The sequence below is a fragment of the Temnothorax nylanderi genome, unplaced genomic scaffold (assembly GCF_030848795.1).
Source record: "Temnothorax nylanderi isolate EJ_2023f unplaced genomic scaffold, tnyl_v1.0 TNYL_tig0411_pilon, whole genome shotgun sequence".
Taxonomy (NCBI): domain Eukaryota; kingdom Metazoa; phylum Arthropoda; class Insecta; order Hymenoptera; family Formicidae; genus Temnothorax; species Temnothorax nylanderi.
The window spans coordinates 81,845-104,774 of NW_027249473.1; the positions used below are offsets into that span (position 1 = coordinate 81,845).

At 43.1% G+C, this 22,930-nt stretch overlaps 1 protein-coding gene and 1 long non-coding RNA gene across 15 annotated transcripts in view; one reads left to right on the forward strand and one right to left on the reverse strand.

Moving 5' to 3' along the window:
* The window catches only part of LOC139782424 (ras-related protein Rab-37), a 118,205-nt gene that overhangs the window by 71,859 nt on the left and 23,416 nt on the right, over positions 1 to 22,930 (forward strand). For 2 of the 14 annotated variants that reach the window (XM_071721459.1, XM_071721462.1), the window contains exon 1: positions 22,310 to 22,887. The exons of 7 other annotated variants lie outside the window; for them this stretch is intronic. The gene's annotated coding sequence lies outside the window, so the exon portion shown is untranslated. Of the gene's footprint in view, positions 1 to 11,513; positions 11,719 to 17,486; positions 17,674 to 20,314; positions 20,476 to 22,309; positions 22,888 to 22,930 lie in introns of those variants that run through there. 5 more of the 14 variants (XM_071721460.1, XM_071721456.1, XM_071721461.1 and 2 more) reach the window with 5 other exon arrangements.
* LOC139782427 (uncharacterized) overlaps positions 1 to 22,930 on the reverse strand; it is an 81,914-nt gene that overhangs the window by 33,367 nt on the left and 25,617 nt on the right. The window lies entirely within an intron of this gene.

Sequence of the window (22,930 nt, forward strand, 5' to 3'; positions counted from 1 at the left end):
GACAAGGGGTGGCACAAACGAAGTCATCTGACCGCTCGCGGTGTACAAATAACCGCTCTCTTACTTCCCCTCTCGCGCGTTTCCCCTCTTCCCCTTTCCAAAGGAGACCCCGCTCGTTCCCCTATCTCCGCGATAGAGAAAACACATTTCGTTTATATGGCTGGAGGCGCCCCTATATGTTTTCCGTATTCCGAGTTCCATGTTGTTAGCTCGGCGGAAGGGGACGGGATCTCGGTGGGGCACCCTTTCGGTAGCGATGGATTGGAGTCGTTCGTGATAGATCAAATACGAACCTATTTTCGTTCAGAACGATAATGTTTGCTGATAAAAAAAATACCTACAGTTTTTGCGATACTAGCACAACCGCATTCTTCTTCGTAGAAAGTAAAGATTCTGTAACAGAGGTCGACGCACCGTCGCGTTTACGACTGGTTTCTTCGAGTTGCCGTTTTATTATTTTAGCATCGAGTTTCTGTATGCTAGTGCAGCGGTTGGCATTTAGTTAACCTTTCGTACGTTGTTGAAATCAACAACCTTCAGTCTACCGTGTCGGCTACGCCGCGCCGACGTATCGCGCGCTCCTACCCTCCTGCATTTATGCATTATTAATTTTTTTAGTTGATGACACTTGTCTTTTTATACGCGTTACTACGTCACTGCCATCGCTGATCGGGGGTTGAGCTAATAAACTCCGGCCTCCGGGGTTCCCCTCGCAGTGGGACGCCCGATAGCAGACTTTGCCCACTTCGTCTTCTCCGTCTGTGTGCGTGTGTATGTGTACATGTGGTGCGCGTACATTTAAATACCTATATACACATATAAGACAAAAGGAAGAGTCGGGAGGAAAGGAGAAAAAAGAAGCACGTATATTAAAAGCCCTGACGGCGTGTCCTCCGTGGATACGTACACTGAAATTTCCGCGACAATTGACAAAAATGCGAGATTGCATTAATAACTTGAATTAAAACGTATAGAATAATAAGAGAACGGAAACATAATGAAAAAGAAGGTCTATAACTTCGTTTTAAATAAAGCGAGAAAGAAGTCAAAGAAGAGATGATTTGTAAATGTACAGGATATGAGAAAACCAGATATAAAGATTAATTGATCGTTCTAACTGGCACTTAATGGTATTAATTATACGTGATGTATAATGACGTTGTCCAAAGCGAAGTACGATTATCCATGTGTAATAAATGGGAATAAAAAGGGATATTCAGCGGTGGAAATACTCGGCCGCGCGTTGTAGTAGATTGATGCAAGGTGTACAAAACCCGGGCTAGGAGCTGTCAAATGCATAATTTGCGAAACTACGAGGTTCGCAGATCGGAATTTGTTACAAAATGGGTTTTGCAACAATTTCGTGGTTGGTGCAGGGAGCTGTGAAAATTTAAGCACTGCTATGCGGTGCGAATGTTCGTCGCAGTTCTATGTAACTTTGCGATTAAAGGTCATAATGCAAATCCAACATTGTCGATTTTCCGTTTTATTACAGATTTTGTTGCAATAAGTTCTGAATTTTTATGCTTTATACTGAAAATTTTTGTCTATTACGTGACAATCCAATTTAAATTTAATTCGAACTTTAGATTATACCTTGGCACTTTTTATAGTTTGTTCCGAGTTATTAAAAAATATGGATCAACTGAAATTGAGATTTTTTATTTTTCATTATATCTCTGATAATTATACGAAAAAATTTACTTTATTTTAATTTATATAATTTCAATTCTAATGTATTTTTCTGGACTTATTTTATATTTATCTTTTCCATATGTTCGAGATCATGACAATCGCGTGTCAGCGCAAACACGCTTTCGTTACAATGTAAAGTGAAGTCGCATTGAAGAAATCATTAAAGCAATCGCATAAAGATATCGCATCAAGTATAGCATGGATCTTCCCCCTTTTCGCGTTCCTGAACATTCGCGAACATTACAATAACGCTGCCACGGTCAACCAGACGACAAACAAAGTCAAGTAACCGCTCTTACACAAAGGAAAGATCCATGCTGTAAACATAGCAATCGAAAACATGTAACGAGCACGTCGGATCTTCAACCGAAACCGTGACGTAAGCGCGATGACGTGGGCCACCGATGGCCAATCACCTTCCCGAAATTATTTGTAACGAACCTGGAGGGAGTTCCGCCTCGGAGGTGATAAAGGGATCGCCGCTGCGCCGCGGAGTCGATTTCGCTCGCAGATCACTGCTAGTACACTACTTTTCTACACCGCTATCGCATTCGCTTGCTTAACTGCTTTTTCGCCTTGTCTCTCGCCGATATCGCCTAGTATCCGTATACTACCGCACACCGCGTTACACCGCTTTTCCGCACTTGCTTTCGCTTTCGCGCTTGCAACATCTCGCCGCTTTTGCCGTGCTAATCTCTGTGCGCGCTACCGCTCACGGCTCTGAACTCTGTAAATAATTGTACACATTAGACTTTGAATATACTTTGTGTTATTTTCGTGTATTTCTGGACTTGCTGTTATTTGTGGTCGTCTTCTACCTCGCGCTATCTCGCGCTACCGCGTGCTCTCGAACATTCTGGTCCTTCGAGCCGGATCATCGCCGGCAACCGCGATCGGGAGTGCCTAAAACAGAAGACATCATGAGCCTCTACCAGAGCGCCATGCTGAACAGCCAACACGAACTTTACGTACGCATCTCCAAGGCCGTTGACAATTTGAAGAAAATGGGTCAGGCGAACATCACCCTCTCTGCCATCGAGACTCGCATTCGCATCCTCGACGACCATTGGGCAAAATTCGAAAGCCAGCATGATCTGGTTCGAGCCTGCTACAAGGACCGCTACGCAGAGAGTGAGTACGCCAAATCTGAATTACTCGACCTCGCCGAGAGTGCTTACGTGCTTCAGCGTAGCGTCCTGTCCGAACAGGCGAAACGCTTCAAGACCGCGTCGGCTTCCACGACCGTCACGGCGTCAGAGCAGGGGGGCGAACGCGCGTCGAGAATCTCGCCCCGTATAGACTTGCCGAGATTTTCTGGCGCTTACGAGGACTGGCCGTCCTTCCGCGATCTCTTTCGGTCGGTTATCGGCGACAATTCGTCCATCTCGCAAGTCGAACGGCTGCACTACCTTCGCTCATGCCTCCAAGGGTCGGCTGAAAAATTGATACGGTCATTAACCATTACGGGCGAAAATTATGACCGCGCTTGGGCGCTACTCTGTAAGCATTACGAAAATAAGAAGGAGCTGATACGCTCCAACTTCGCCACGTTTACCGCCGTGGCGAAGATGAAAGCCGCTACCGCCGATGAGCTCAGCCGCGTCCATAACGCCGTCACGTTCGCCGTCAACGCTCAGGAGAGCATTGGAAGACCCATCAACGCGCACGGCATGGATCTTTTCAATCATCTCGTCGTTGAACTGTTCGACTCGCGAACGCGTCTGGAGTGGGAATCCTCCCTGGGAGACTCCTTCGAACCGCCGACTCACGACACGTTAATGAACTTTATCACTAAACGCATTCTCACGCTGAACGCCGCTTATCCGAAAAACACAGTTAACAACGCGAGTGAGCCATCACGGTCCGCGAAAACGCACAACGCGAAGCGCACGGAGCCTTCGCAGTGTCCGCTCTGCAACGGGGAGCACTCGCTCATGGGGTGCCCCGACTTCAAGGCCAAGCCGGCCAGTGAGCGAAAGACAGTGGCCGAGACTAACAAGCTATGCTTTAACTGTCTCGGCAACCACACGGTGGCAAAGTGTCAGTCCACCAGGAACTGTATGACGTGTAACTCGCGTCACCACACGATGCTTCACGACGCGTACGTTTCCGAGCCGAAACCCGCCGCTGAGGTCGGCACGCTTTCCGCCGTCGGAAGGACCGACGACCGCAAGGCGATCCTCCTCGCGACCGCGCGCGTGATCGTCGCCGACCGTCAAGGTGCTCCATAAGAAGTTCGGGCTCTCATCGACCAAGGCTCCGAAGTGTCGATCGTGTCGGAGTCCCTGGTGCGACGGCTGCGCCTACCGCGATCGCGCACCCGAGTGTCCATATTCGGCATCGGTGGCTCACAATCGGGATCCACTCAGGGCAAGGTGTCAATGAGCCTCACGTCAAAGACCACCGGAGCCACGCTCACCGCTGTCGCGTTCGTGCTTCCGCGCCTCTCGCTCTACCAGGGCTCCGCGATCAAGTGCAGCACCACGTGGCCTCACCTGCGGGGGCTTCCTCTAGCCGATCCGTTCTTCGCCGCCAACGACCCAGTCGAGCTGCTTCTGGGCGCTGAGGTGTGCTCGGCCATCCTGGAGGATGGTCTCCGCAAGGGAAAACCGCAAGCGCCGATCGCGCAAAAGACCATCCTGGGATGGATTCTGTCAGGGGGCTGCGGTGCGACCTCTCTCCTTGGTTACCGCAGCTCACTCCAAGCTCACTCCGCCTCCGTGAAGCTCACTCCCGAGGAAGAGGAGTGCGAGCGACACTCCGTGCGCACCCACGAGCGCACATCCGCCGGCCGGTACGTCGTCCGACGGCCGGTCTCCTCGCCGCCGAAGAACCTCGCCGAAACCGGCAAGCCCGTCGACGACGCGACCTCCGTGCACACCGAACCGCGCGAACCCTGCACGGCGGGCGGGATCCCGTTGCGGAAACGGGCCGCGAACTCTGAGGACATTCCCGTCGGGATCCCTCAGAAACACCGTCGTTATCGCGCACTTACGATCCACGGCCTCGCCGACGCATCCGAGCGAGGCTACGCCGCTGCCGTCGACCTCCGCGTCACAAGGGACGGCTCCACCACACTTCACGATGCTCACCAAGTTCACGCGACACGCTCGCGACACTTTAAGTTTGTCCACAGATCCACTCTCCCTCGAGTCAGACGCCCGCGTCGTGACCCTTCACTGGGTCAAAGGCCACGCATCCCGGTGGAGGACGTCGTTCGTGCCCAGGGAATCGCTCCCCGGGAGCTGATCGGCCATCCCCAGAGGTGGACGGGCCCAACGTGGCTGCAGGAGAACCAACCCTGATGGCCGGACGAGAGCGACGAGATTCCCGACGCCGAGCTGCCTGAGCGGAGGGTCGTCGTGCAATCCGCCGTCGGGCGGATCAAAACGGAGCCTTACACCCTCCGTCGATTCTCCTCGCTGCACCGTTGTATTTCAGCCCGGCTTCTCGCGTACATTTCTGTTCGCCTTCTTCCGTACAGTACTGTCCGCTTTCTCGCGTTTATTCCTGTCCGTCGTTTCGCGGTATTACTTGTCACTTATCGCGTTTCACGTCGTGTCAGTCTACACTTGTCAATTTTCTCTGTTCACTTTACCAGTCACACTTGTCGCTTGCGTAGGCGGCAAGCAATTGTTCATGGCCTTTTGCCACCACTTCCTGCGATCACAATGCACTGCAACGCTCATGTCACCGATCACCGCACTAACGTTTACCACGGTAATTCACTCGCGTACTTACTCGCATTTTCGCGACTTTCGCATACTCTCGAATCCACGCTCGCAACGATACACGTGATCACCACGTGCTTCGCGCGTCGTCGCTCACCGCCGCCGCGCCGTCGCGCCGTCGCTCGCGCGAGCCTCGATCCGCCGCGATACCAGCCGCCGCCGAGGGATGCGTGAGACCACCGATACTCACTGTCACTTAATTGTTCTTGTAGGCCTTCCGCCAACATTTTATGTTCTCTTCACTTAACTGTCTTTATCGGCCGTCTGCCTTTGTTCAAAGTTCACCGTGCGTAATCGCGCATTTCGGCCTTCCGCCTCAATTCACCGGAATTTTGCGTCACTTCACTTCACTCTTGTCACGGGCACAGAACACTTCACGTCACGTACTTTGCGATTCGCGGGTTTATGTTTCTCGCTCGAGATCGCCGCGTGTAATGACACTGCGCAGACACGCGCCCCGCAACATGGCCGCTCACCCTCGCGCCGGTATTGCGATCATCGCGAATCGATCGAAAATCGATACTTGCCGCGACTTCGGTCGCCCCATCGAGCGCACCGTGTCGTTTCGTCAACACCTGACGAGGCGGGCGGGATGTTCGAGATCATGACAATCGCGTGTCAGCGCAAACACGCTTTCGTTACAATGTAAAGTGAAGTCGCATTGAAGAAATCATTAAAGCAATCGCATAAAGATATCGCATCAAGTATAGCATGGATCTTCCCCCTTTTCGCGTTCCTGAACATTCGCGAACATTACAATAACGCTGCCACGGTCAACCAGACGACAAACAAAGTCAAGTAACCGCTCTTACACGAAGGAAAGATCCATGCTGTAAACATAGCAATCGAAAACATGTAACGAGCACGTCGGATCTTCAACCGAAACCGTGACGTAAGCGCGATGACGTGGGCCACCGATGGCCAATCACCTTCCCGAAATTATTTGTAACGAGCCTGGAGGGAGTTCCGCCTCGGAGGTGATAAAGGGATCGCCGCTGCGCCGCGGAGTCGATTTCGCTCGCAGATCACCGCTAGTACACCGCTTTTCTACACCGCTATCGCACTCGCTTGCTTAACTGCTTTTTCGCCTTGTCTCTCGCCGATATCGCCTAGTATCCGTATACTACCGCACACCGCGTTACACCGCTTTTCCGCACTTGCTTTCGCTTTTGCGCTTGCAACATCTCGCCGCTTTTGCCGTGCTAATCTCTGTGCGCGCTACCGCTCACGGCTCTGAACTCTGTAAATAATTGTACACATTAGACTTTGAATATACTTTGTGTTATTTTCGTGTATTTCTGGACTTGCTGTTATTTGTGGTCGTCTTCTACCTCGCGCTATCTCGCGCTACCGCGTGCTCTCGAACACCATACTTAATACTTTCATAAAAGTCTTAAGCATAAAATTGAAGATGAGAGTAAGCACAAACGATGGGCTCAGGCAGAATATTACGGATTTATCTCTCTAAATGCTTATATCGATGTTGCATCGAAATTCGCTGGCAAGGGAAGCTTCTTAAGTGAAGCTTGCATTGTCGAATGTTGTTAGGGGAAACGGCGAGGAGTAGGGAACGTAGATTGGCATCCGACAGTATTGGTGCCTCGAAACATTCGATAATTTCTGTTGGCGCGTTTGAAGCAGGCTTACGTAATGTTAGTACGACGATGCAAGCTCGCTCGCTCGCTGTGCTTCATTGCTATTGTACTAGACGCTATTTGCAACGTTGCGTACAATAATTGTCGGACTTAAGGACGTATTAGTACATGCGCTGGACTCACGTAGTAACGTGACGCGTAAATGTCGATACTATCGACAATTGCTGGCTGCGTATATGAGTAATCGCCTTGAGATAGTATATTAAAACTTGTATAATTAGGATTGCATAAACGTTCATGGCTGCAGCTCAACGTGAACTAAATTTTCATTCTATATCTGTTTATAAGGGAGTTGCCTGTGGAGTCAGCGGTAAGTCGATTTGCATTGTAAAGCGTAAGCAAAATTTAGCAGTAAGCTAAGTTGCAGTGTTACTTATGTGCAAGTTGAGCTGGAAAATATGATTGATAGCGATTTTGTAAATTATTAATATCAGTTGCATTTTATTAATTAAACGAATTAGAAAACTCTATTTTGAATAAGATTGTTATTTTAAATAAGGTTGTTACAATCCCTACGCGTAAAATTTAATTAGTACAGTTGTATATTTTAATCTGTTGTATAAAATAAATCTATAGTTGTCCCAGTAGGATTTATTTCTTCCATCGGCGATGTGACTTCGTTGCGTTTAACTTCATATTGCGTCATTTAACATATATCACAACTTATAGATATCAGACATACTTAAGATTTTAAGGTGATTATTAGCGTGTTATCTGCTAATTCTTAGGTTAAGAAATATTGTAAAATATGGTTCTAATTAGCCGATTTTACACATCTTCTATACAATACAATTACAAATGTCATACATAAAGGAGAGAAAGAGAGAAATCCTGCATATCAACAGTTCTAAATAATGCTCATTTCGTAATGACGGATCGAATAATTGAAGCGAGATTATACACATTCGTACAATTATGATTGCCATTATTCATATCCGGCTATGCAGCTCATTTATTTAACGAGAAAACAGAGCTATTGATTGTAAATACCACAGCATATATAATTCATGCTTTGCTAATGACATTGCGTTTCGGAAAATGACTAATATTGTGGCACTCACGGAAAACTCCATTGCGATTTTTACAAAAAAAAAAAAATTCCTTTTTTATAGATGACATTTCAATCTAAAATATTTGCAGATTAAATGAAAAACGAAACCGGTTATTAACGTTCTACGGAACTCGTATATATGAAATATTTAAAACTCAAGAGCTGTTCAAATATTTTTCAAATCGGACGAAAAATGTATCGAATTCAAATAACATACTTTTATTAAAAATACAATCGCTTGCCGAGAATGATAGGTATATACACACACACACACGATACTTTTAATTATTCTATTAATAGTATAAATGATCTATTATTTTACGGATTTTCTACGAATCGCTTCTTTATATACTTCGAGAAAAATTCATAAATATTTTTCGCGATTTCCATTCCGGAAGTGGCTTATCTCCCATAAAAGAAGAGATCATATCCAAAAGCAAAGTCAATTGCATTGTAACTTTGTTTGCTTTGGCAAGAATTTTATTTCAACGACGATCGAGGAACAAAGACATATGAATTTCCCACAAGTGCGGAAAGAGCAACATCTGCAGTTGCAATCAGAAACCGTATAAATCGCTTCGGATATCGCCGAGAAGAAATGAGTCACGAGTGGCTTTTTTTACTCCCGGAATGAGGAAAGCCGGAAAAATGATTTCCACGGAGAAAGATTCGGGCCAATTTGTTCGCATCCTACGTTCCCCACGGATGTCGGCAGGGAAAAATGTTAATGGACGAAAGGCGATTTTTTTTTCTATTTGGTGCTTTGACATTCTAATAGATGTATCGATCTCTTCGATGACACAGCCAATCCTCCAATTCGTCGCTAATTGAGGTTTGATGATTGAGATTCCGACATAAACGTCGGTGCTAAAGCTCGCGCATTTTTTTTGTTACATTGAGAATTTTCACGTGTGTGCTATTAACAAATTAATTACTATCTTGGAATAATTATTTTTGCCTGATTGTGGAGAAATTTTGTTTTAAAAAGAAATTACTATCTCAAAGCTGTTAATTTTTCTAGAACTGTTTTTTCTAGTATAATTATATTAATAAAAAAATTAATAATAAATTAATTTAAAAAACTCCCTTCTTCCATTATTAGAAACGCCGGATGCGAAAAAATGTTAAACGTGCAATGCAATCGATAACAATTTAGACCTTGATTATACAGAAGATCTTTAGAGGATTGCGTGACATCTTTAAAAGAACTAATGCTTTAGTTGTAATCACAGATCTCGTTACACAAACAGAATCAGTATACCAGTAAGATCGATATACCAGGTGGTCCGGAAGAGTTCGATTGAAAAAAGTTCAATCAGGAGAAAGCATTTCAGGTGTGTGTATATAAGAACGCGAAACCAGTTATCTAAATAAATAGTCGATTCATCCCTATAAGTGATTTATCTTACGATATCTTTCGATATATTATCCATGAAATTGCTGGATAAAGTACGCAAATACAAAAAATAATTTTTTTTACATTATTATTTAACATTATTACATCGTACACATATTGTCTCGTATCATTATTAAAACAATACCAGGTACACTTGTTTCGCATTTATTTATTGATATGTACATACGTTTCTCGTAACGCGAAAATCGTTCTGGAGGATAAATTAATAATTAATTTCTCCTTATATAATTACGGATTTACGATTGTGCATAATACATTAATCATCGTAACTACGCAGCACGCGTAATCTCCCATGAGAGCCAATAAACCGCGGATTCCGCGGAGAATCGATGGAGGAACGTGCGTGCGTGCTGCAATCGTGTCAAGTACGATCGCAAGGTCCAAACCTAAGCGATCGTATGCCGTTGAAGTGCGGGACTGATCAAAGGCGTTCTCCCTTCGTACCTGCCACTTTCTGACCACCCTTAAGGGTCATTTCGCTCCCTCGCGCCTCGCCTCCCTCAAAAGACCGATCTGGAGAAGATCATTGACCACGTTACCGCCTACCGAACATTGCCGAAATGACTATAGGGTGACAAGCATTCAGATGTTTTTTTGCTCTTCCCACAACTTCCTCTTAACGGTCGAAATCGAGATGTCGACGATGTTTTCACGTCGATCGAATATTCGGGAGTTCTTGTGGATTATCCCTGGTCATTTTCCTCGCTTCGCCTAGTTTGAACGGAAAAGAGAAAGTCCGAATAATCGATTTTACACGGTTCTTTTCTTTTGAGACCATTTTTTAATAGATAGAGACCTGTGTATCAAAAAATATTAGGCCACCGTGACGAATCAATTTTAAGATTTTTATTTTAGAAATTACATTTTAAATTCGAAAATAAAATTTTCGTGATTTTTAGTATTAGAAATATTATTAATTATTTGTATATTACATTTTATACAAAATAGTCGAAAAATATTATAGCTATTAACATTTGTAAAAAAATCTATGGTGGTTTTTAAACTTGCTTTTCGAACTTTTTTAATCTTTTAATAGTTCTAATGAGTTGTAAGTTGTTTAACATGAGAGCTTTTTTTCTATCGTTATTTTTCAATAGTATTATGCATTATAACGAAGGCACCTGAATTCACGAGAAATTTATAAGAATTATCTGTATATTTCGCGAAATGTATCCAGAACAAACCAGATGGAAATATGAATTGAAGATGGAGTCGTAAAGTTCACCGGTATCCTCGCCATATCAGCAACTCGATTTTACCCCTGAAAAAATCCCGGGCTACAACTTGTCGCCCTGAAACTTTAAAGAGAAGGGCTCGGGCATCTCCCCGCGCCCGCAAACCCACCTCGATATCTCATCATAATCCCAGCCCCTTTCCGTCCGCGATATACATCATTTTCTCGAAATCCATATCACGAGGCCACGATCCTAGCCAGATAATCCAGATCCTGCCGCGCCGCAAACCCACGATGCGGTCCGAGATTCCTCTTGCCAAGTTCTCTCCCTTCTCTATCTCTCTCTTTCTCTTTCTCTCGGCTGGTCGATCTATATCGATCATTCGTTCCGATCCCGGTATCCGGCTGTACGCGATTCCGGGCAGGCCGCGCTTCGCAGCGCGGGATCCAAAACCTGTTGCCACGAGGCACCCGGTGGCGCGTGCGCTCGCGAGGGTGCATTGGAACGGCACGAGAGGGATGGTTGGGGGGAAAGGGGATGGAATTGCACGCGTGTCGTCATGGGAACGTGAGCGGTTCCTGGCTGATGAGCGCGGAGAGTGCCGAGACACTCTTGTTGCCTGCGTGGGTGAGCGGCGGCGAAACGGGCGCGGAGACGGAATCTCCCTCTCCTTCCCTTGCCCCCGAAGGGACATCAGGTGCCCGGCGCGCGCTATAGGGGGGGTAGGAAACCCCCCGTCGCACACAGAGCGCCGACAGTTTCCCCGAACTGTCGAAGTCGGCAGTTCCCGAACTCGCGCCCGTTCCGCGGCATCTCTCGCGGACTCTCGCGCCTCTCGATGCTTTCTCGCGAGGCGGAAAAGGCATATCGGTTTCTCAGTTCTTCTGACGCGGGTGACATGTAACGGCTTTAGTCATAGATTTTATTCGTTAATTAATCGAAAATTCTCGTGCTTTTTTTTTTCGTATATTGAAATATTTGTTGGGTAATCAGTGTAAGTTGTGCCCTGATTTTCCTTTTTGTTGAAAACGTCTGTTATAATGAGTGCTACATTACAGATGTAATATGTGATATAATTCTATTTTATAGGCATACACTCTGTTTCAAGTAATTAGATGATTATTAGATGCCCATGAAATTTATTAAAGAATCTAACGAACACAAAATTTAAACCTCCAATAAGCGTATTTATGTAAATTCGATTTTTTTAGCTACTTTTGGTACTTAATTTGATTCTTCGACGGCGCGTTACGCTAATTATTTTGAACAGCATGCATATTATAATTCTTCCGGTGTTGAACATCGCAATAATATTCTCCCTACATATTTGATTAATATACGTACAAATATCGTAATTGTATCGCAATGGATTTGTACGATGATACAATGGTGATTGATGAAAAACCATGTTACATTTATATCATATCTTATATTGAATAACACAAAACCAAGTAGAATTGAGAGGCGGAATTGCTCGCGGAAAGATTTACGGTAATATGGAATATAACGGGGGATATATTCATTGCCTGCTCGTGAACGCTTATGGCATCGGAAGGAACAGGAGAAATGGGCAAGTTTTTACGTTTTTGAGAAGCATTGAGTTTCGCGTGTTCTTAACGCCTGCCCGATTAATTCCGAGTTCGAGGTCGACATTTCGTCCGTTTTACCATCGCGGGAGTAGCGATAAATCCCGAGTAATTACAGGCTGCCGAACTAACTGCTGAAAGTCAGGTGCAACCAGTTTTTATCGGTCAATTTCCCTCGATCGATGTAGTTGGCAATCTCAGTCAGTTTGTCGAAAGTTCAAGACGCTCTTGAAAAGCTTTCAGACCAAAACACGTTACGAAGATCCAACTATCTTGTTTTCCTGACTTTAACGATGTTAATCCTGACTAATTGTGCTCTGCCTGGATCAAAGTACGCCTGCGATGAGACGCTCCTCAAAGCTTTTACGTCGTTAACGGTTTTATAATTTTAGAAAGGGAAAAATTTTCACAGAAATTATATTATAATTAAACCGAAATCACATATTTCTCTCCATTTACGTCTGTTATCCTAAATATTAGATAGACAAAATGTGTTTATTCATATATTGAAGCTTCGAAAATATCCATTATTCAGGATGATCTACATTTCTACATCAAGTTTTGTTGGGGAAACGTAATTAATGAAAATTATAGAGAACATATTATATTTCAGAGAGTGTGCAAACATCGACAAATCGCCTTTGTTCGCTCGGTGAAAGCATTGAAGGTTCTCTAAATTAGTCTTTCTTTGATTACACGCGAATGATGAAGTTTGTCGTTCAGAATCTGACAAAATAGATGATTTGATTAAATTTGCGCGACGAAGCGTGCATTTTTCTTTCACCCGGTGCGACTGTCCAATTCTATTCACCGCTCTATCGAGATCCAGTTTCCCCAATTTCTGGATTGTAATCGTAACTGATTCAGTTGTCGAAATAATTCCTATCAATCTGAGTCTCTAGGGTCGCGTCAGATCCGTTGAATTCGCGGATTAGTTATTATTTCAACGTTCGCCGAGTAGGACAATCATCCTGCCGGAAGTATCATACGAGGCAGGTAGTAAATAGCTGTTACGATCCACGATCGTCGGTATTTACCTTGATAGTCATGTATTTAAAGCTTTGCGTTTGCAAGATAAAACTGCAGACGCTGGCACTTTGAGATTCAATATCGAACGTATGCAGCAATTAAAATTTGGCCGACGTGCAAACTCGTAAACACTTTTGCATTGTAATTTCAGGAATGAATTCAAAAGTTTCAGAATAATGAAAATTTATTCATTAATTACATATTGTTGTACGTTCAATAATTAATTTTTCACTAGATCGATTGTCACGCTGTGTAAAATTCAAAACGTACGAGCGCGAAATATTTACAATTTTATCGCATCGTTCATACATTATTGCATCAATCAATTTTATACCTTTAAACACACAACTATTATAAAATATCGGTGGACTTTATCGCGTGCATCTCGGCATTTTGATATTATCATCACGCAACGGTGTTTTAGCGCCGATAAATATCTTCTCGCGATCCGCATCTCAGCGCGGTACTATAAATACAGTTAAATTAAAATGAGATAAAAAAGAACAAGGAATTTGAAAAATTCCATCCGCAAGATATCATTAACGGATGTATGGCGATCGGTGTCCAATTAATTACTCTCACGGTGGTCAGCCAAAAAAAAAAAAACGACGAGCTACAGCTTGGATGTGTGCGCGGCTCTCGTCGTTGAAAACAGTACAGGCCGGATGAACTTTGAGCCAATTACCATTTCATGAGCGACTTAATTAGTCAGGCGCGGGGATGGAAGCATCGATATGACCGGTTAAGTGTTAAATCGCGAAATTCGTATCAAGAGTTGCTAATCGACATCAAAATGACGCGATCACTTTTCCGAAAGTAATTGAGGCGCTATATGGAAGATAAGTCAATTTATTATACACAAATTGACCTAAAATCTTCATTCAGGATTGCCACAGCCTTGGAAAACCGGGAAGTCATAGAAATTTAAATTGATCAGGAAAAACCTGGAAAAATCAGGGAAATATATAAAAGAGCCTGGCATTTTAAACTTTGTTCGTAATTCCCATGAATACTCTTATTCTAAAGAGTACTTATAATTTTTTAAATATCATATTCAACATTTACAGTCAAATACGTTCAAAACTCGCGCATTTTACAAGTCATTCCTACGTATTACTACGAGGAGACTCTTTTGAGACACTCTTGTGTCCATTTCTTGTTTCGTCTTCCCCTACTTCTTCTCTTATGATGTTAATCAACAAAATAATTAAAATTTATATTTTATTTAGTGCTTTTATTCAATCGTTCTTTTCTGTCATAATTGCATTCTTTTTTCCAATTCTCATTTACTTCTTGTTAGCCTGAATTTGCATTATATTATGTTATTAAACTTCCAAGTTTGCGTTGCTTCTAATAACATAAGCTATCTTTTCTGCAATTGCTGCTTCTAAACATTAAAATTTAAAATTACATACTGACCATGGAAAATTCTCCATTATCGTTTGCAAAACATGAAAAAGTCAGAGATTTTCAAATTTCAATTTCTGTGGCAACCCTGTCATTACTAATCCTCTGACCGATTTGTGTGATCGATTCTACCTACGAGACTCGAAGTGGCTTAGTTTCCGTATAACTTACGAAGGTAGACTTTTGCGGAAGTAATTTTTGGAAGAAAAAAAATAGATGACAAAATCATATTTTTAAGTTACGAGAATGGTTTTCATTTTAATGAGATTTTGACGGAGCACGCAGTCATAAAAATGTAAATATTAAAACTGTAACAATATCAGGTATTGAAAAGATGAGGATGATGGCTTACTTGACAGTTTCAATAAAGAAAGATCACCTTCAAATCGATCAGAGACGTCGCCGTCGTGCTTTAAAAAACATCAGAAGGGACAACCTGTATAGGGGTGTAGGTTGAATTGGCTTGCACAAAATTGAACACCTGCGTCCTAGCTATCGAAAGTTCTTCAATTTTCATTCTCGTGATAATTACGAAAATGTAACAGGAATCGAAAATGATCTGTTACTGTACTGTTACTATATCCTACATTCAATGCCGTTTAGATTATAGATACGTGGAGCGCAGCAGAGAACTTTAATCCATAAATTTCATCATAAATATGCATATATGCTTCTGCTATGCGCAGTAAATTATAATTGCACGGTAACCGCTGCTGCTAATTTTCCTGAAGAAGTAATCGCTAATGTACGCGAAACTCCAACAGATATTACTAGGTTATGGATTATTACTGTAAGCCGGCACTCGGAAGTTATTAAATCGGGATTAACGTATTCCGTTGAGTGCAAACGGAATTCTCGCACGATCAGTGCGCGAAGCGGCGCATAATTTCATCGCGCCCGTCGCCGTCGCTGTGAAACATTTGTCACGGACGTTACACGTGGCAGGCTATCTTTTTATCTCGTTATACGCCGAGGATGTAAAATCAGGGCGAAACGCGGAAAAGAAATCACCTTGACGCGGTTATCGCTGCAGCTTCCCGCGACTCGTCACCGATATACTCGGTGTTCCGCAAGCGACAGATTCAACCCAAGTAATAAACTTATAATTGACAACTTATAATTTCAGAGCGTTGTGATTACTCTTGGTATCTTTTCTTTTTCTGTAAAGGACTATTTCGTCCATTTGATAGTCATGCTTGGACTCGGGCCAGAAGAAGTTAATCTGTGTGCACGTACAGCACTCGAAGCTGACTAACTATTAATTGTAATTTATTTTATAGGACAATTATTACGTTGTTTAAATTAGAAATTATTTATTTGTAAGATACATTTATTTAAGATTCTTAATAAAATAAAAAATGAGATGATGCGATATAAACTATCGAGAAATATGTAAGTATTAAGAAAAATAATCGTCATGTGACTGTGCGGAACACCTTGTATACGCGAGTTATTTTTTTTTTAGATTTCTCTCCTTAGCTAGAAACGTTTATAACACGAGCAGGATCACGTTTGTCGGATACGCTTCATTTTAAATATGAAAATATCACAACTCTGATGAAACGGTCCGAGATGAAAAAGACGGACGACCATGTGCGTATCGTACATGGTTGTGTGTAAACAGTTAGCGGAAATTGTGATGCAAATCGTGACATTCCGTGCTGTTTGTGAAAGACTTGCAACTCCGTGGAACATAAACAGTTCGCTTTAACGGCCGAACTTTGCCGCTTGCAAATACGCAGAATCGATGACACTTTGCTTGCGAATAAAGTTTCGCTAAATCGCGAGTTTTTGGATTTATTTGCATTTTCGGAACGGCAAATATTTTCCCCGCTTGAAAATTGCGTTATGTCGGTCGTAACGTTTGTTCCGAGATACATATGGTCCATGGTAGAGAGATCTCACCAAAAATTCTACACTTAATCTATGTAAAAACCGAGAGATATGATATTTGATACTGAACAACTTCCACTGAATTCTCCAATTATTATAACATATTTCGCATTTCTCTCTCTTTTTTTAATACACTTCGCAGCAAGTTTTCTCGTGATTTTTTCTTCCTTCGCCGACGTATTTCTCGCGGAATAGGAACATGTCGTCATCTCTCGCGAGCACTTTTTTCTCCCAGGCAAAACGGAAACTTTGCCGCGCTACGAGCGACGCGTTAATTACCGTATGCTTTTCCCTCCCAGATGTGACTGTACTTGGAAGGGGGAGGGGGGGGGGCCCTCCGCGATCGCGTCATAGAGACCGCACTTCCTGGTTCTTTCTTCGAGATGAAAGGGCTTCGACCTTATTGCTCCTTCCGGGCGTTGCATTTCCAAAGGGGTGAGACTGCCGACACGGTCGCCGACCTTGCCGTACGCATCGCTGTTCTGTCATCACACTTCTAGAAGGGCGTTTCAGGTAGTAGGACGACCATTTTTCAGGCCGCCTCCGCCTTTCGCGCAACACTTTATTCCGCAGGGATCGCGATCGATGTAAGGACGAGGATCAGGGAGGGTGAATAATCGCGGAGCTGACCCCCTCGGTCGCTCGAAATTTATAGCCGACGATCGTCGCGTTTGGCTACCGGCCATGATTTTGGCGACTACGATTATTTTTCCTGAAGGGACGACCCGAATGCGGATTTATTCGCGAATACGTTCGCGTTCGAGGTTTTGTTGTGATTGACGATAAAAAAAAGCAACGGTATACAAAAAAATGCCGTAGGAGGCGACGCTCCATGCATTACAATATTCGCGATGTTATAACGAACTTTGATGAACACACGAAAACTATTTATCAAATAAATTGACGGAGACATCCGGAGGTTTATTTTATTGTAAGCTCCGGCTGCTTTCGTAGCGGATATACAATAACTACGTCATCCGCGCATTCCCGTTGGAAGGATTTCAACTACAGGATTTGTGCGCTCACACAAAAAGGTAAATATATATATATCGAATATATTTATTGGAAGACGAATGTGTGGTGCTCGGTATCGCACAAAGCGCTCTGCGGAGAAAGATATAAAGTTAAAATAACGAAACGAATATTTTCGAATTGAATCTGAAAATCGATTTATACCTGCAGAATGTCAAAGAAATATTTATTACTTACTTTTACACGAAAAATATTTGAATTTTCCCAACACATATGGCATCTTTGTGTCAACATCCAAGACATAGTTAAATATATTTATTGTCAACCTGAGGATATTTCGATAAATCCGACATAAATATGTTTATTCTTCTATTCTCAGTTTACGGATCGTTCGCGTTTATATAACTCGAAATTATAAAACTGCGTTAACAAGCAGAATTAAATGGAAAAAGGAAAGACTACAGTTACTCTTCGAATTCTTTCTCTTCATTAATTAATGAAATTTTCGATAATTACAGTACGAAATAACTTATTGCTCACAGTAATTAATTTAAGAATTGATCGCCATTTAAGCGAAATCACTTCGTGATACGAGCGTATGAAGTGTTGTCTCAGATTGGTGAAATTGATCTTGGACATTACAGATCAATACAGGCCAATAGTAACTAGAATCATGTATATGTCAAACGGAATTCGATAGCTTTCAGCAACCGTAACACCGATTAAGGCGTTGGAGATGTCACGTCATGAGTTCTGTAATTGAAATTAACTACGAGAGAGAGAGAGAGAGAATGTATATGTGTGTGTCTCACAAAGTGACGGCTTCGCATTTCAACTTATTACATAGCGGAATTCCTGTATAAAAGTGAAATCCGAGACAATCTAAATTCTTCAGAGAACCACCAAGTTTTCTGACACGACGACTACAATGGAGGTATAGCAGATCGTAAAATATCCGATTTCCGGCTTGAAAACTCTCTTTCCATTATTATGCGCAATATAAACATCGACCGTTGAATACGGCAAGTCAAAGCTACTTTTGCAGTGTATTTTCACAAGAAATCTAATATCTCGTTGCTGTATCGCCGTACATGAGAGATGCATTGTAATTTGTTTCGAGAATAGATATTTCCATTGAATAGAAATTACGCGTTCCTCGCATGGTAATTATTGCATTAATCATCATTCACCGGGGAACGGTAATATGTGTTTGCTTAAATCGTCGATGCGACGCATGACCTATCAAGTTACGGCGTCTTTCTAAGTTGCAGTGATCCGGTCTACGATGCGAAACACCGCGGCACTTATGCTTACGAGCACGACCACATCCTGTCTCATCCATCATGTAACAATGGGGCGTTTGCCTCGGGAACCCCGAGCGCACACGGGATATATCCCGAGGGATTTTCGGACACATGTGTCTTGGGAGTTGAGTCTTCTTCTTCTTCAAGAGAGATCTCCGGAGATCCGCCGCATTTGTTTCAAAGAATTTCTCCGGCGATTGAACGCGGACTTTGCGTCGATGGTGTATCCCCGAGGTATTGCAAATCGATGCCCTTCAATTTTACGATGCGATCCGCGTATATCGCTCGATCCGCGTCTCGATGCGCGTATAATGATAGCATCTTGATAAGAAAGGAGCTTTGTTTCGATATGCTTGTCGGGTTCCCATTCGCCTTTCATCGATCGCCTTTCAGGTATAGCGATCGTAAGCAGATACGAGCGACAAGAAGAGCAAGCGATTTGAATTTACTCCGACGTGTTTCTCATCGACGCTTTTGCGAAAATATCAATACGCTCCTCGATTCGATCGAAACTTTATCGGTGATAAATTCGCAACCGCGTTATCGATAGTCGGGCCTCGCGTATTTGTTTCAGACGAATTTTAAATGTAGATTCTCCCGTTAATGTCGATCGTCTAGTCGAATCCCTTTCGCGAATTATGGTTTATCATATAAATTGTAAGATTTCTCCGTCATCTTTATACGTCAAACCCGAGCGGTACCTCATTTCGTAGACAATAACTTACTTTCACAAAGAGATAAGGTCGTGCCACGCTTGCAGAGCCTCGCAAATTTGTTTTCTCCCATTCTGCAAGTAGTATTGTTTCGCCTTTTTAAAAACTATATTTCTTCCGCTCTTGCCGCGACATTCACGCTTAACCTGTTTTTAGGGATTATCCGTCACCGTGTCCTCGTTTTAATGGTACGATTCTTTGATGCGATATTTCAATCATGTCGATTTGCGCAACGATATTTTCTACAAGTATTATCGTAATTGGTGCATCAATAATACGTCAAGAATTCACAGAAATGATGAAAAATTGATTAAATCTCGGAACATGTCTAATTGCAGATTTGTGACGTTATCAATTAATAAATAATAAAAAAATTCGGAGGTTTATTCGTCAAAAGAGCAAAGCATTAGAGACTACGTAATAGGTAATATGTTGGACGAGCTGTCGGGGATGGCTGTTTGGACCGACCACAGCTAGTGTGAATGCGACCGTATAGGAAATCGGCTTTTGCTCGCCCGTGCAACGCGAACAATGGGCAATAAAGGCGATAAGAGTTAATTTCATCGGCCGGCGCACGCTGGAGAGCGGCCACTCGAATCGCGTGTGTCGTCAGTTTGTGACGCGAGGCCGGTCGGAGGGAAGAGAAAAGGCCAGCATGCGCCACCGTTCGCGTTCGCATCAGTCGCGCGTGAAGCAGGAAACGCGTACCGTCATCCGTCCTCTCTCTCTCGCGATCGTCGCAGTTTCGTTCGTCGGGAAAAAACGGACACGTGCAAGGAACACCGATTCACGAAAGGGGTAAATTGCGATCTACAGTGCAACGATATCGCCAAAATGTCCCGTTCAAGTACGATCTTCATGTAATTAACATTCGCGTTACGCACCGCCGGTGTAATATGAAATTTTTTATCTCTCACGTTTTTGTTACGATATAACAGTTCTATCTGGACTCTTCTGGTTCACAATGGTTTTATAAGCGTAAGGAATCATTAATTTTCGACATTCGGCTAACGATAAGAACCAATTTTAATCTTCTCAATTAACATGTTAACGTAATGTAATTGACGAGGTGATAACTCGACGTATTTTTACAGAATGATATAATCTTTTTCTTTGCGATTTAAAATATTTTTTTTATATGGTATGTGATGATTGTCCTAAACAAAGAAGTATTCATCGCAATAATCCTCGCGCGAGCAAATAAATAAATGCATTGATGAACCGGATATTTATTCTCGCGCGAGATGGAGGAAAATATTGCATATATTGCAATTAATCGGATTTCCTTTCGATCAATATTTATGAAATTGCTACATAATAATAGTTGCGTTCGGTTATTGACTAATAAATACAATATATCCAATATATTTCACGAATATCCTACTTTTGATGTGAGTGCAAATATTCATCGTAATATAGCCGCGGGGATGTATACAACGTATTTTGTAATTCACGTGACGCACTCGTTACAAATAGTACGAATAATAGACGATTTATGCCTTGCGGAGTTAAATTCTAGATTTAAACCGCTGTCACGACAACTGCATATTACCTCTGCCTGCCGTCCGCATTATCGTATAAACCCGGATAAAACTGCTATAAAACTCATGAAACGTCAAGGCGTCAATCTATCTCTGCTTCTGTGTTATTTTATATCATCAAGTATTAAAGGTAATGCACTTTTATGCCTCAAATATCATGTCACGTACTTCAGGAGGATTTACAATCATTTAAGACAGAGCGTTATCTACAATCTGGGATGTAGGCGTCAGTGGCGTCACCCGTCAGCAGGACTTTTCAGAATTATCTGTCTTAACTTTAACGATATTTTTCGGTCAACTTTGATCTATACACTCTTTACTCCGATTAACCCTCCAGTGGGCGCCCCTCTAGTGTACGTGGGATGTATTTTACACCCACAACAGCTTGTAAAAGATAAATGTCCTGAACTCATTTCAATACAGAACCAATTATTATCGAAAAAACATTAAACATTAAACATCAAAATTAAAGTTTTGAACGTCTTAATATACTTTAAGATATGTGCAGCAATAAATAATATTAAACAGAAAATAAAAAATATTAATTGGTTTAATACTTATAGCATAAATAATGTGGGGTGTAATTTACGCCTCACGCGCCCTTTTCAAATTTTCACGCGCCCACTGGAGGGTTAATATTCAGTACATTCAGTAACTTCCATCGATAATTATTTTATCTCTTTTTTAATCCGGCTAATTTCCTCCTCCTTTTTTCGTTCTTTGTTCATAGCGCAATTCAAATATTAACCAGAGAGTTTCTCGTCAGTCGCCAAACTGGCTGCGGCGATCCATTCGCTCGTAGCGGCGAAGAAGGAGAAAAAAGGAGAAAAAAGCGTTAAAAAAAGAGTGGTAGGGAGAAAGAAAGAGAGAGAAAAAGAGAGAAGAGGGTGGAGCACTTGAACAACGCGTTGCGGCGTCCGGCAAACGCGTCCTGCGACCGACACATTTTCCGTGCCGATGCACTTACCCTCGCGCACCCTCTCCGCGCGCGTTGCACCCTATACAATACCGACGACGACGATCTACCCCTCCGTGCGCTCCCCCACTCCCGTCCTGTGTCCCGTCACACATGCACACACACCATATACTTCCTTTCGTCCGTCACCCCACTTGTGTCTACCCTTCGCTCACCTAGGAGTGACGACGCCTGTCTCTGGAAATAGTCGCTACAAAGCGATTCACCGTGCATATCGTGCCGTTGACGTGATTGCCGGAGCCGCTCTCTTTCGTTCTTCGGTCGTCAAAAAGGAGCGGCCGATGACGGAGATTTCAGCGCGAGCGACGCGAAGATGATTTTTTTGGGCGCGGGCCGAGCCGGTGCTTGTCGACAGATTTTCGCGGCCACGCGGTGAAACTCGATGTAGCGACGGTATCGCAACGGGGTTTAGCGCAAGCTTTTAAAAACCGACGATATTTCCGTTATGATATTACGCGCGTTATCAAATTGTGCAACGATAATGACAGTGCTTGCCGCCTTTGTTTGGATCTCTATACTATTTGTCCTTTATATGTGCATCGTGAAACTCTATCCTCATCGCAGCTCTTGGCTTCCATTCATTTCGACCGCTTTTAATCGGCTTTTGAAGAGAGTGCACTTCTATATCTGACGGAATATTCGGCGTGCCTGGAATGAAACCTGCTGAATTTTATCGCAAACATGCGGCACGACGCAGATCTGCGAGCGGCGAATGCGACGACGACAAGTACACGCAGAAAAGGTTTTGAAACTATTTAATGTGAAATTATTTTCTTAGCGAGTTA